Source organism: Mustela nivalis (assembly GCF_964662115.1).
Source record: "Mustela nivalis genome assembly, chromosome: 11".
NCBI classification, from domain to species: domain Eukaryota; kingdom Metazoa; phylum Chordata; class Mammalia; order Carnivora; family Mustelidae; genus Mustela; species Mustela nivalis.
In genome coordinates, this window is record NC_139030.1 from 113,270,644 (window position 1) to 113,284,266 (window position 13,623).

The window sequence follows — 13,623 nt, forward strand, 5'->3', positions numbered from 1 at the left end:
TATAACATTCCAAAAATGAAGATGTCACACCTAAATGGTTTCACTGGTGAATTCTACCAGATACTTAAAGAAGAAATGACACCATTTCTCTGCCTAGAAAACAGAACGGGTTAGGTATCGAGGCTTTGTTGCTTATTGAGGTAAAACATTAGAGAAGTGAGTAGAGTTAGACAAGGATGGGAGTTTTCTGGAAAACTGTGGAGAGAAATAATTATACGCGATGATTAGATTCAGGTTTCTCCAGAGTTTTCAATAGGCTCCGGGAAACTACACTTTTTAATTAATTTGGGCAACTGAGAAGAAAATAAAGATAGGAGGTCATCAGCAAAAAAGGTAAGTTAGATATTATTCTGTACTGGAAACCAGATGGCAGCAAAGACTGATGCAAAGATTAGTTGGAAACTGGGGAACTACAGTTAGTGACAAAAGAAAGGGACAGACCCAGGGTTAAGCTAGTTCTGTAGCAGGGGACACATAAAAGCAGTTGCTCTGTTAGCATGAGTGTCCTGTGCGGAAAATAACATAAACGATCACTAGTTGTTGGGGAGTATAAAAGAGTAACCGCAACCCACAGACTGATTATGAATGGCACCACTACACCCTCAGAAATACTCTGAAAACCAAGGTATGATGAAACTGAAATTTCCAGAAGGAACAGGTATTGTGAAATGTTATTTGAAAATGTTAATGTATTCACTTTTGTTCCGGAAAACAACTGTTCACTAGAAGGCTATGAAGAAAGGGTTCAGACACCCCACATTAATATCATTATGCCTCAAGTCTACCGGATAGCCACAGCTTATGAAACGATTTTATTTTATAAAAGAGGCATTTCACATATTTTTCTCTCAAGAGTCCTATCTGGGGCCTGGAATCCTTGAAAAGATACTGTGAGAGAAGCTGACCATCAGCTTTCTACCCAAATCAACTCTGAGCAAGAAAGAGATTTTGAGAGTATATGGCTACATCACCAATATTGGGACATACCAACATCACGTGCCTCTGAAATAATGCACCGAGAAGGAAACAACATTGTGCCCCTGGTATTCTTCCAAAGATGCATAACTTGAATCTCATCATAAGATAAATCCCAACAAAAGAAAAATCTATAAAATACTTGTTTTCCACTCTTCAAAAATTTGTAAGGGCAGGAAGATTAAGAAAATCTGGACAGGATTTCATGTTAAAGAAGGCTAGACAAATATGACAGCTAAATAAATTATGTAGTCCTAGATCGGTTCTTGAATCAGGGAAAAAATAAGTTAGAAAAGATGCCATTGAGACAATGGATAACATCTAAATATGGAATACAAATTACAATATGGACATATGTTACTGAAATTCTCTGATTTTGATCATTGTACTATAGTCATGTGAGAGAATTACTTCCTTTGTCCATAAGACAATACATACTAAAACATTTAGTGGCAAAGAACATAATATCTCCAACCTTTTCTCAGAAATCAGGAAAAATTCCCATTTATTTATTTGTATGCAGATAAACAAATAGGGCAAAGTGTCAACAAATTATGCATCTAAAAAAGATATGAGTTCCCTGTATAATTCTTATACCTTCTCTGTTGAAAACATATAAAAATGAAAATTAAAGTGTGAAACAAATTAACTTGAGCATTATAGATTTCATAAATCTTAGGAACATTATGGTACTATAAATTCACAATAATTAAATTCAGGTTTTTTTTGAAGATTTCTTTATGAAAGAGTCTGGACAAACATTTGAAAACTGAACATAGCTTAATCTTTGTTAACAATGAAACCCCAATCAGAAGCTTATAAATTTTTTTCATTTTTACAATTATTTGCTTTTATTTCCTGTCTATACTGAAGGAAAATATGTTGACATGAAGCAAGGATTTTAATTTTCACCATCTCTCTTATATTTACCTCTCACACTTTCTCCTTCCTTGGCCTTTATCAGCCTTGATTTTTTTTGGCAATTTATCTTTTTATAATGAATGAAAAAGTATAGGGTTTAACAAACCCTTGAATTTAATTTCTAGACGTTTTGGCCTAGGTTAGGTTTTGTTTTCAATGCAATACCCCTAGGACTCCTGTCATTGCATCACTTTTGCCCGACTGTTCCTACTCCAATATTTTATCTGTTCATATCTCTGTGTTTCATAAAATAGGTGAAACCCTTCCTATTCAAATGTCAGAAAAATTCTTTCAATATCATATTAAATTAATAAAAACAGCTCTTGTAATTTACAGGCACTATGGATGCAAAAATGTTAAATATATATAGTTATGTGTATGTGTGTATTAATGGGTAAAACAAAAGACTGGAAGAAAAAAATGTCAGAAAATTTTACTGGAACCACATTTGCTTACCAAAACAAAGAAATGTAAATAATTTTGGTGTACCTAATCAGCTTTAAGAATTAATTAAGCTAATAAATAAAAACTAAAGGATGATTATGCTCTTTCTTAATCAGATTTCTACTTAAAAAACTACATATTTAAATAAGCATATGTGATCATATTGCAAAAAGAATATGAATTTTTATCTATGATATCTATGGCCTATAATTTTTTAAAAAGTCTTTATTTAAAGTCCAGGGAGTTAACATACAGTGTAATACTGGTTTCAGGTGTACAATATAGTGATTCAGCACTTCCGCACCACACCCAGTGCTCACAAGCGCCCACCTTAATCCCCATCACCCATTAACGCTCCCCCTACCCACTTCCTTTCTGTTTACCACGTTTGTTCTCTTATTTCTAATATCCATGACACATCCAAAGGAAGCATCATTCTGTGAGATCTAATGACAGCGTAATAGAAACATCAGTCTTCATGGTGGTCATTTTGCAGGATTTACAAATATTGAATAATTATGTTGTATACCTGAAACTAATCTTATATGTCAATTATACCTCAATTAAAAAAAAAAAAAACAGGCTTTAGTGATTGTTCTGATGGTACATGCTCATGTGCATTTGTGTGACCCGGTCAACCAATGTTGTGTAAGAACTTTCAGAAGATATTACGCATTAATACATTTTCTAAGACAAGATTCTTTGAGATACTTCATCGCTAAAGTGCCTGAATAATTTATGTTTATTTCATTCATGTTCCCTATTCACTTTGGAATATATCTGTAAGGATAAAAAATACAGTTTCTGACTGATAGGTTGAGAGAAAATTTGAAGAGGAATCAACTACAGCTTCAAGAAAGTCCTCCTACTTACCAGATACAGTCATATGTAAAAAGAAAACTCTGTTCATTTGTATTTTTTGCAAAATATGACTAAATAAACCTACACTAATGTAAACGTAAGTATGTCACAGTGCATAAACGTAGAATCAACTACAGCTTCAAGAAAGTCCTCCTACTTACCAGATACAGTCATATGTAAAAAGAAAACTGTTCATTTGTATTTTTTGCAAAATATGACTAAATAAACCTACACTAATGTAAACGTAAGTATGTCACAGTGCATAAACGTAGATACAGTTTCAATAGGCTTCGTCAAATGTGTCAGTTTTTAACTTCTATTATTGTAGAAAAACCTGCTTAGAGATATCATGAGTAACAAAAATTATGTCTTTAAATTAAGTCATAATAAACTCATATTTAAACGTTACTGAAAAAGATTTTCCTCACGTCCAAGTTTGCTATGGAAACATGCTAGAGCAATGGTGATTCTAGGGCTGCGTATGGTAACCCACTGATTCCTTAATCCCAAAGTGGACACGGGCAACCTCTCCATTACCTCACAAAGAACAAGACACTACATCTTTCTCCAAGGACAAATTAAGTTTTACTCCTAAATATAATGAATGAATGTGTTTTCAAAATTAGAATTAGAAAAATATCAAAGCTAAAATTTTTATTTCTGTATCAATTTTGACTGGCTGTAGTTCATATTTATAATCATATTATTTCATTGAATTTGTAAAAGATTTCATTTATGTGAGAGAGGGAGAGAGAGCAGGTGCAGGGGAGCAGCGGAGGGGAAGCAGAAGCAGGGGTGAGCAGGGGTCCAGCGCGGGCCGGGTCCCAGGGCCCTGGGATCGTGACCTGAGCCGAAGCAGATGCTCAACCGACTGAGCCCCAGGTCCCCTATTTTACTGATTGAAGGGCGTGCATTAGCCTAGATTGAAAGCGTCAACATGAGCCTAGACTTGGAGTAAGAGAACGCGCTCCCCAGCTCTTTAATCTCCCTAAAGATTTAAAAAAGAAACTTGCGCGTGTTCGGTAGTTTGCAGTTTCATGAAATCTGGAGACAAGATCGTGGGTCGGTCCGGGGCATCACGGGAGGTCTGGGTGACCTGAGAGTGACCGCCGGTGCGACGCCCCTCGGAGGTTGCGGTGCTCCTTCTGCTCCCGGGGCTCGGCCACAGACGACAAAACCGCCCGGAGCTGCCGCGTGACCCGCCGCCGAGTTTCCGTCCAGGCCGTGAGCCAGGACACGGCACTTCGCCCCCGCCCTGGGACCAGGCCCCGAGGCCCCCGCCGGCCTTTCCTGCCGCAGTGCCCGCGGTGAGCGACCGGCCGGTACCGCCTCGGGCTGGTTCTCGTCTCGTGGATCCGCTTCTCCCCGCAGCGGGGACGCACCTGCTCCCGGTGCCCCGCGCCCGCCCCGCGCCCGCCCCGTGCCCGCCCCGCGCCCGCCCCGCGTCCTAGCGCAGCGACACAGCCCCCGGGGCCCGACCGGCAGCGCTCCCGCCGGCCTCCGCTCCTGCAGCACAAAACGCAAACTCCTTCGTGTCCGATAACGCTCGTCCTGAGCTGGCCGTGACCTCTGTCTCGGCCTCTCGGTGACAGCCCGGTCTCCGGAGGGTCCTTCCCGCGAACCCCGCGCGGCTGCCCGAGGGTCCCGCGCCCCCTTCGCCGCGGGCAGCGCCACCAGGACTCCGTCCCGCCCGCACTTCAGAGGACGCGTCCTGCGTCCTGCCAAGTCCGGGGCAAGTGTCGGGTCTTGCCGGAGGGTCCGCGTCTGGCAGGTTCACGCCGCCTCGCCCGGCCACCCCCGCACCTCCGCTGTGCGCGGCCGCGGGACAGACTCACCACGCACGGTCCCACTCCGCCTGCGGTGAGCTCTGCGAGGGTGGAGCCCGCGTGTGCCCCTGCGACACCGGGGAGCGGACCCTGCATGCGTGCATCTCACGTGCTGAGTGAGATCTTCGGTTTTCCTGGTCAGTACCCCCGCCCGAGCATCCCGCGGGTGCTAGTACCCGGTGCCCGAGCATCCCGCGGGTACTAATACCCGGTGCCCGAGCATCCCGCGGGTCTAGTACCCGGTGCCCGAGCATCCCGCGGGTGCTAGTACCCGGTGCCCGAGCATCCCGCGGGTCTAGTACCCGGAGCCCGAGCATCCCGCGGGTACTAACACCCGGAGCCCGAGCATCCCGCGGGTCTAGTACCCGGAGCCCGAGCATCCCGCGGGTACTAACACCCGGTGCCCGAGCATCACGCGGGTCTAGTACCCGGTGCCCGAGCATCCCGCGGTTACTAATACCTGGTGCCCGAGCATCCCGCGGGTCTAGTACCCGGTGCCCGAGCATCCCGCGGTTAGTAGTACCCGGTGCCCGAGCATCCCGCGGGTACTAGTACCCGGTGCCCGAGCATCCCGCGGGTACTAGTACCCGGTGCCCGAGCATCCCGCGGGTACTAGTACCCGGTGCCCGAGCATCCCGCGTGTCTAGTACCCGGTGCCCGAGCATCCCGAGGGTACTAGTACCCGGTGCCCGAGCATCCCGCGGTTACTAACACCCGGTGCCCGAGCATCCCGCGGGTACTAATACCCGGAGCCCGAGCATCCCGCGGGTCTAGTACCCAGTGCCCGAGCATCCCGCGGGTACTAACACCCGGTGCCCGAGCATCCCGCGGTTACTAATACCTGGTGCCCGAGCATCCCGCGGGTACTAGTACCCGGTGCCCGAGCATCCCGCGGGTACTAATACCCGGTGCCCGAGCATCCCGCGTGTCTAGTACCCGGTGCCCGAGCATCCCGAGGGTAATAGTACCCGGTGCCCGAGCATCCCGAGGTTACTAACACCCGGTGCCCGAGCATCCCGCGGGTACTAATACCCGGAGCCCGAGCATCCCGCGGTTACTAATATCTGGACCCCGAGCATCCCGCGGGTACTAATACCCGGTGCCCGAGCATCCCGCGGGTGCTAGTACCCGGTGCCCGAGGATCCCGCGGGTCTAGTACCCGGTACCTGACATTCCTGCAGGTACTCGTTCCCAGTACTCGAGCATCCTGCAGGTATAGTTCTCAATACCTGAGCATCCCGCAGGTATTAGTACCCAGTGCCCGAGCATCCCACGGGTACTAATACCAGGTGCCTGAGCATCCCGCGGGTGCTAGTTCCCGGTACCTGACATTCCTGCAGGTACTAGTTCCCGGTGCCCGAGCATCCGCGGGTATAGTTCTTGATACCTGAGCATCCCGCGGGTACTAGTACCCGGTACCACCAAAGGCTCTCCGAGCCCCCGAACGCACAGAGTGGAGTGAAGGGGAGTATTTGCGGGACTTCGTTGTCAGTGACACACGATTCGGGTGGGTTTGGGGTCTGTGGCAGCGCCGGCAAAGCTGGTCCCAGCCCAGGACGGTCGTATTTGATTTCTCGCATCCCACCGGCGACACTCTGCACACAAAGCAGTGATTGAGCGTTGGGCAAGGTGACAACCACCGGGGAAATCACTGTGAACTGCGCGAACAGCACCGAGTACCGAGGGGGCCGGGTATTCAAATCCCGTCACAATTTCGTAGTGAGTAACACGGGTTATTGAGGTGGCGTTTCGGTTTCTTCGGCTTTTTCATTATAGTAAAATTTGCCGGGAAACGAGATCTCAAAAGTTCTCACCACATACACAAAAACGGTAATTATAGGAGGTATTGTTAACTAACCCTACTGTGGTTACCATTTCATAATACGTGTATCCAATGTCCATGCTGCACACCTTAAATATATGCAAGGTTGCATGTCCATTATACCCTAATAAAGCTGGAAAAGGGCATAATGATGTTTAAGAAATTAGGGGAGCAGTGTAAATTATTTCGGGGTTTGTGAAGGAAACACTGAAGCTTCCTTGTTCCTATTATGTCTTTTCATTGGGGAAAAACTGAGCTGAATTAGCAGAATTCTTTTCATGAGTATTTTTAGTTCTTTGAAAAGATTCCCTTTATATCTCAAAGGGATCGTCAAATAAGGACAATATTTATCAGGAAGCTCATGCTGACCATTTTTGCTAAGTGACTAACAAAGTCCTTTTGTCATATAGTAGTTCATTTACAAACTGTTACCAGAAAACATACCTCAATCTCCACAGGAAAAAGGAATCAAAATGTCCTAATGCTTCATAAACGCCAGTTCCATTCCAAACCACCATTTTGGCTGAAGTAATATATTTTGGGTGAAAAACTAATTCACAAAAACTTAATTTCCAGATATTATTATTATTATTTATGTACCTCCTTTAAAGTAAATCCCTCGGAGGCACCTGGTGGCTCAATCATTAAGCCTCTGCCTTCAGCTCAGGTCATGACCCCAGGGTCCTGGGATGGGGCCCCGCATCAGGCCCTTCCTTGGGCTCCCTGTTAGGCTGGAAGCCCATTTCTCTCTCTCCCACTCCCCGCTGTGTTCCCTCTCTCACTGTGTCTCTCTGTCAAGTAAATAAATAAATAACATCATAAAAAAAATAAAATAAATCCCTGAATGAAAAGCAAACTTTCTGATTACTATTAATTATTAAATTGCCTTCGTGGGTTGAACTATTTCCTCCAAAAAAGGTTACACTGAAATCCTAACCCCAGGTACATGTGAATGTGACCCTATTTAGAAATGATTTCTTTGCAGAGATACTCAGGTGAGATGAGGTCCGACTGGATTAGGGTGAGCCCGAACTCCAGTGGCTGGTGTCCTTACGAAGGTCATCCAGGGACACAGAACAACACCAGAAGGAGCAGAAGAAATGCCATGTAGGACAGAGCTAGAGATGGGAGTGACGCGTCTGGAAGCTAAGCAAAGGCAAGCGTTGCTGGTAACCACCTCAGTCTAGGTAGAGGCCAGGAAGCATGACCCTGCCAACACCTTGATTTCAGATTTCTAGCCTCTAGGACCAGGAGAGAATGAATTGTTGTTTTTAAACAACCCATTTTGTGGTAAATTGTTACAGTAGCCCTAAGAAACTAATACAGTGCTGTGACACAAAACAAATATTGTTAATATATTTGTCTGCCTCTTCAATTTCTTTAAAAATTTATACAAGCAACTTTAATAATAACTAAGTTATTTGGGCTAATCTCTCTTTAATCAGTACCTCCTTGAAAGCCGAATTCCCTTGTGTGTTTTATCATGTTTGTTATAGTGATTAATACAGTCAAGGAGTCCTCATGGATACACCTTGTATCAATTCCTTGGGATAATTACTAAATCAAAGAAACTGCATATTACTATAGAATTGTGTGTATGTGTTTTTTTAAAAAAATATTTATTTACTTATGTGAGAGAGGGAGCCAGCACACGCGAAAGTGAGGGCAGTGGAAGGAGAGAGGGAGAGACCCCAAGCAGACTTCCCACTGAGCCCAAGCGCATGACCCTGAGATCACGAGCCGAGAAGACACGGGGAGTTGGAGGCTCACCTGCCTGAGGCCCTCGAGCGCCCCTAGAATTGGGTGTGTGCTGCTCTGGGTGTGTGTCGTCAGAGGGTCTGTGGCCGCATGAGAATGCGCCCATTTCTGTGCCGTGCGCCACGCTGGAAATGCTCAATCTTCCTCATCGCTACCAAACTGGGCATTGAAAAGCAATAATTGATACTTAATTTACATTTATTTATTATGAATTTCTCTTTTTGACGTGTGCTTGCTGCAATTATTCTTGTAATTATTCTTGTGTTTCCTACCTGATATCTATATAGATAGATATTTAATCAGGTTGCTTAATTTTGCCAATTATCTTTTATTCTGGATTCTTCAGAGCTGAATCTCTAGCCCAGTGATCCTAGTCAAGTTACTTAATTTCTCTAAGCCTCAATATTCCTATTTGTAAAATGGGAGTAATGAGAAAATAGACCTCCTGTGAATGCGGTAACTAGGAGAATACATGCAGAGAATGATCGTGCGGTGCGGAGATCCTGACACACCGTAGGCACTGCGCCACCAGTGACAGGCAAGTCTGCAACGACTGTAATGCACGCACCAGGCTTAGTATGAAAGCATTTGGTTTGTTATAATCAAATAAACGTGTCCTTAATGTCAAGCCAAATAGAACGGAGTTTAATTCTACCCTCCACATTTTTTAATGTACATGATTTTGGCCTATTTATGTCACCCCTTAAACTTCAGAGTTCTCAGTAATGAAAATATGATAGCAATACCTTCAGCTTAGAGGACAAATTTAACCATACGCACCTGGGTTTACACCTTATCTCTTGACTCTCATTTCTGTATGACTCTAACCTGTCCATACTCGGATCCTCCTCATGCATATAACAGAAGTAATACTATTAAGGTAATTCTTAGAGTGTTGGGAAGATTAAATTGGATAATTATGTCTAGATCTTGATACCGTGTATGGCACACAATGAGTCTTGATTATTTGGTTAACTATTAGCGTTGCCATTACTATTGGACTATTTAAGGCACCAAGTGGATAATATATGTCAGCTTCTATCACGGTGGACTTAACGGGACGAATAATATCGCAAGTCTTTCTTAGGGGCTACTGATAGATCGATGGTGGTAAAAAAAAGGGGGAGTGGGAGGAGGAAGAGGTACTATTGGAGATGCTTCATTTACAGAAACATTTCCAGATCAAACTTCTGTCATCATCCTACAGTCCACAGAACTTTGTGGACATTATTATCTACTCATATATATGCTGAAAGACCCCCTAAGCTTTTATTCTGTGGGGAGAAACTTAGCAGGAACGCTCTTGGTCCACCTCCGTGACTCTGCCGTGGCCTTCTGGTTAGGCACCTGTGTGTGTCGGGCTCCGCACATCTCACAGGGGATGCTAATCTCACCGTCTGTCTCACCGATGGTCGCAGCATATGGCCCAGCACCAGCTGACAGTGCGGGAGAGCTGTGTTCCAAGTACTTGTTAGCCAATGTGACCTTGACAGAGTTAAAAGAAATATCGTGCCCAATTCTTTTTAGTGACATATTGAAATCTCTCTGTAGTTAAACCAAATAAGCCTATTTTAAAAATTTTATCATAGGATTTTGATTCAAACCAATCCCCCTAAATCCCTTCCCTACAGTTTTTTAATTTTAATGAATGGAAATCAGAGTTTTTCGAAAACCATCCCTATGTTTACTCTAAAGTTATTGTTAGAGTTAATATTCAGTACATTGTAGATTTTTCTTCCTTTTTGAGGATGAATAAGAATTTCCTCTGTGATCTCAGTACCAGGAATATTTGTGCTACTCTAATCCACCGCTTGTCATCAGTTCATGAAAACTGTACCACCTGCGTTTATCGTTCTGCATTTTAAATTTTGGTTGCTGGGAAGTTTTAAGCCAATTTTTGCCACCGATCCCTTTCACAGATACATGGACTCCTAAAACGTGCATTTTCGGTGATGCATTAGCATCACTTCTGGCCTTATGTTACCTTTAATAAACTAACCTTTTTAAAATTCTTTATGAATTTCACACCAGCTTACTTTTTAAAAATAAACCTTTGACTGAAACATGACATTATGAAGAAGTATAATTCATAAATGTTTATTTCTCATCCAGGGTGAGAAATAAAACATCACCAGCAACCCCGACGCCTCACAATCTCTTTTCAGTCTCTACCACCGTCATCTTCAGGGTCAAGCAGCATCTTGTAACTATGCCTGTTTCTGAAGAGCATCTAAATGGACCCATAGATTCTATAATTCAATATTATATTTCTGAGATTCACCCATGTTGATGTACGTAGCAGTGCATTTACTTTTATTACTAAAAGAATATTTTAAAAAATTTATTTTAGGGACAATTTCTTTTGATTAATCTTTGCATAATATATCTTTTCTATACTTTCATTTTCAATTTATTTGCATTCTTATAAAGAACATATATTTAGATCAACCTTTTCTGAACATTATTTTTATTTATTTATTTTTTAAATATTTTATTTATTTATTTGACACAGAGAGAGAGAGAGAAAGAGAGATCACAGGCAGGCAGAGAGTGGGGGGAGTGGGAAGCAGGCTCCCCGCTGAGCAGAGAGCCCAATGCGGGACTCGATCCCAGGACCCTGAGATCATGACCCGAGCCGAAGGCAGAGGCTTCACCCACTGAGCCACCCAGGAGCCCCTGAACATTATTTTTAATTAGCATGCTTTAGTTTCATCTACATTTTTTGTAATCACGAATGTGATCCGGTGTACCCTGTTATCTTACTATTAGTTTCTACTTTCCCCATCTGTTCTTCCTGTATTTCTTTCTTCTTGCCACTTCTGTATTTTTAATGTAGTATTTTATTCTCCCTCTTTTTTAAAAAAGATTTTATTTATTATTATTTTTTTATTTATGTATTTGAGAGGGAGAGAGCGTGGGGTGGGGTGGGGGAGAAAACATGAGCAGGGGGAGGGCAGAGGAAGAAGCAGGCTCCCCACCGAGCAGGGAGCCCCGCGCTGGCTGCATCCCAGGACTCCAGGATCATGACCTGAGCCCAGGGCAGGCATTTAACCGACTGAGCCACCCAGATGCTCCTATTTTTCCTGTTCTAAACTATGTTTACAGCCACATGCAGCCTTGACTCTTCAAGTCTAATACACATTAGTACTTCGTCTGCATGATGCACAGATGGTATTAAAACTCTTCAACTGCATTCAATACCTTCTCATATCTCATGCTATTATCTTCCTATATCTTAGCTCTTTCTATATTTTAAACTGCATACGACATGCTCTTTGAATTTACTTTTAGTTCCACTGTCTTTACCCCTTTGTGAATAGATGTTTTCATCTGTAAATATTGTGTCTGCAACTGTCCTTTAGCATTTCTTTTAATGTGGATTCATTGGTGATAATTCTTCTTAAATTCTTCTTGAATTTTGTTTGCCCCAAACAGTCTCTATTTTGCTATAATTTACCAAGGGTAATTTTTATTCTATATAGAAGTCTATGGTGGAAGTTATTTTATTTCCCCACTTGAAGCACTCATTCTAGTTTTGATTTCCACAGTTTAGTTTGGGAAATAATCTGTCAATGTTAATCGTCATCATTTGAAGCTTCTCCTCATCCACGCTCCCTCTAAGATGGTCTCTGTCTTTCGTCTTCAGCAGCTTTACTACGGAGCATCTGGGTGTATTTCAGTGTGCAGGTGTATTTCTAGATGAAGTTAGAATTCTTCATGTTCATACCATTTCCTGGTATGGGAAAGCTCTGAACCATTACATAGTTAGTGTTCTGTCTTATTCTCTATCTCCACTATTTCTGGCCCCCAAGTTAAACTGAAGTTTCCATTTCAATGTCTGTCCTGACAATGAAACAAGCAAACATGTTAGTTCTTTACCTAGAAATCTGTTCTTAACATCTGTAATATATTTTAGTCCCTTTAGCATTAAAACTCCTGTCCAAACTCATACAGTTTGATGTAAACAGACTTTTCTTTTCAGCCCAGTTAGTCTGCTTCTATTGTTGGGTCCGTTGTGAGAGGAATGAGACTGAGGCACAGTTACGCAAAGACTTATTCTGTGCCAAGCTTTAGAAGTCAGACTGACCGGCCAGCGCCGCCTCTTTAGAGAGCGACGCCCCTTGGTCTTACAGGCTGGTTTTATAGGGCACAATCACAGACCTCTGCGTATGTGGGTTTGGCTGATTGGATGTCTCCTACCTGTGTGTTTTAGTAACGGTTACTTGGAACCGATACTAGTAACTGCTGAGGCGTTTATTAAACAACAAAATGTCCTTGTTTTAGGTGTGTGTGTGTTTTAGCAACGGTTACCCGGAACCGGTATCAGTAACTGCTGAGCATTTATTAAACAACAAAATGACTACGTAGGCAACATGGAGTCACTACGGCTAAGTAGGCCCAGGCAGGTCCTAGGGGTTTAACAGGTTTCAACGTGGAATCGGCCCCAACACTATGTTTATGTCTTCTGATCTTGACCTTTTAAAATCCAAGTTCTCCAGCTAATGGTCTGTACTGATGTTTAACTCTCTTTTCCATAACTGATAACGTTTGTAAATATTCAACTATATTTATTGAAATAATGTTTACCAAGCATTAATTAAAGGCCATGCACTATTCTGTCTTAATGCACCTTACATTTCAGTGACTATCTGGTCCGAAAATGAATTTTGATTCTCACAAACAGCCCTTCCTGAGTCTGATCCATGCAGAGTGAATGTCTGTAAGAAGTCAAAGGAGGCAAAGTCACAGCTTCTAATGTGAAGAAGCTCAGAGTGTGTTTGGAAAATTGGAAACACACAATGCAAAGACGGATTTACGAATTGTGATTATGGGTACATATGTGTATGTGTAGCAGGGTGCCGTGGTGGTGTGTACATGCGTTTATAGAACTTGAATGAGGCATTGGGTAACTGAGAGATAGAAGTAAAATATTAGGTAAGGCTATACCATTAAATGAACTGTTTGGCTAAGAACTTCAGACTATCTCACAAGTAATGGGAAATTTGATGAATTTTT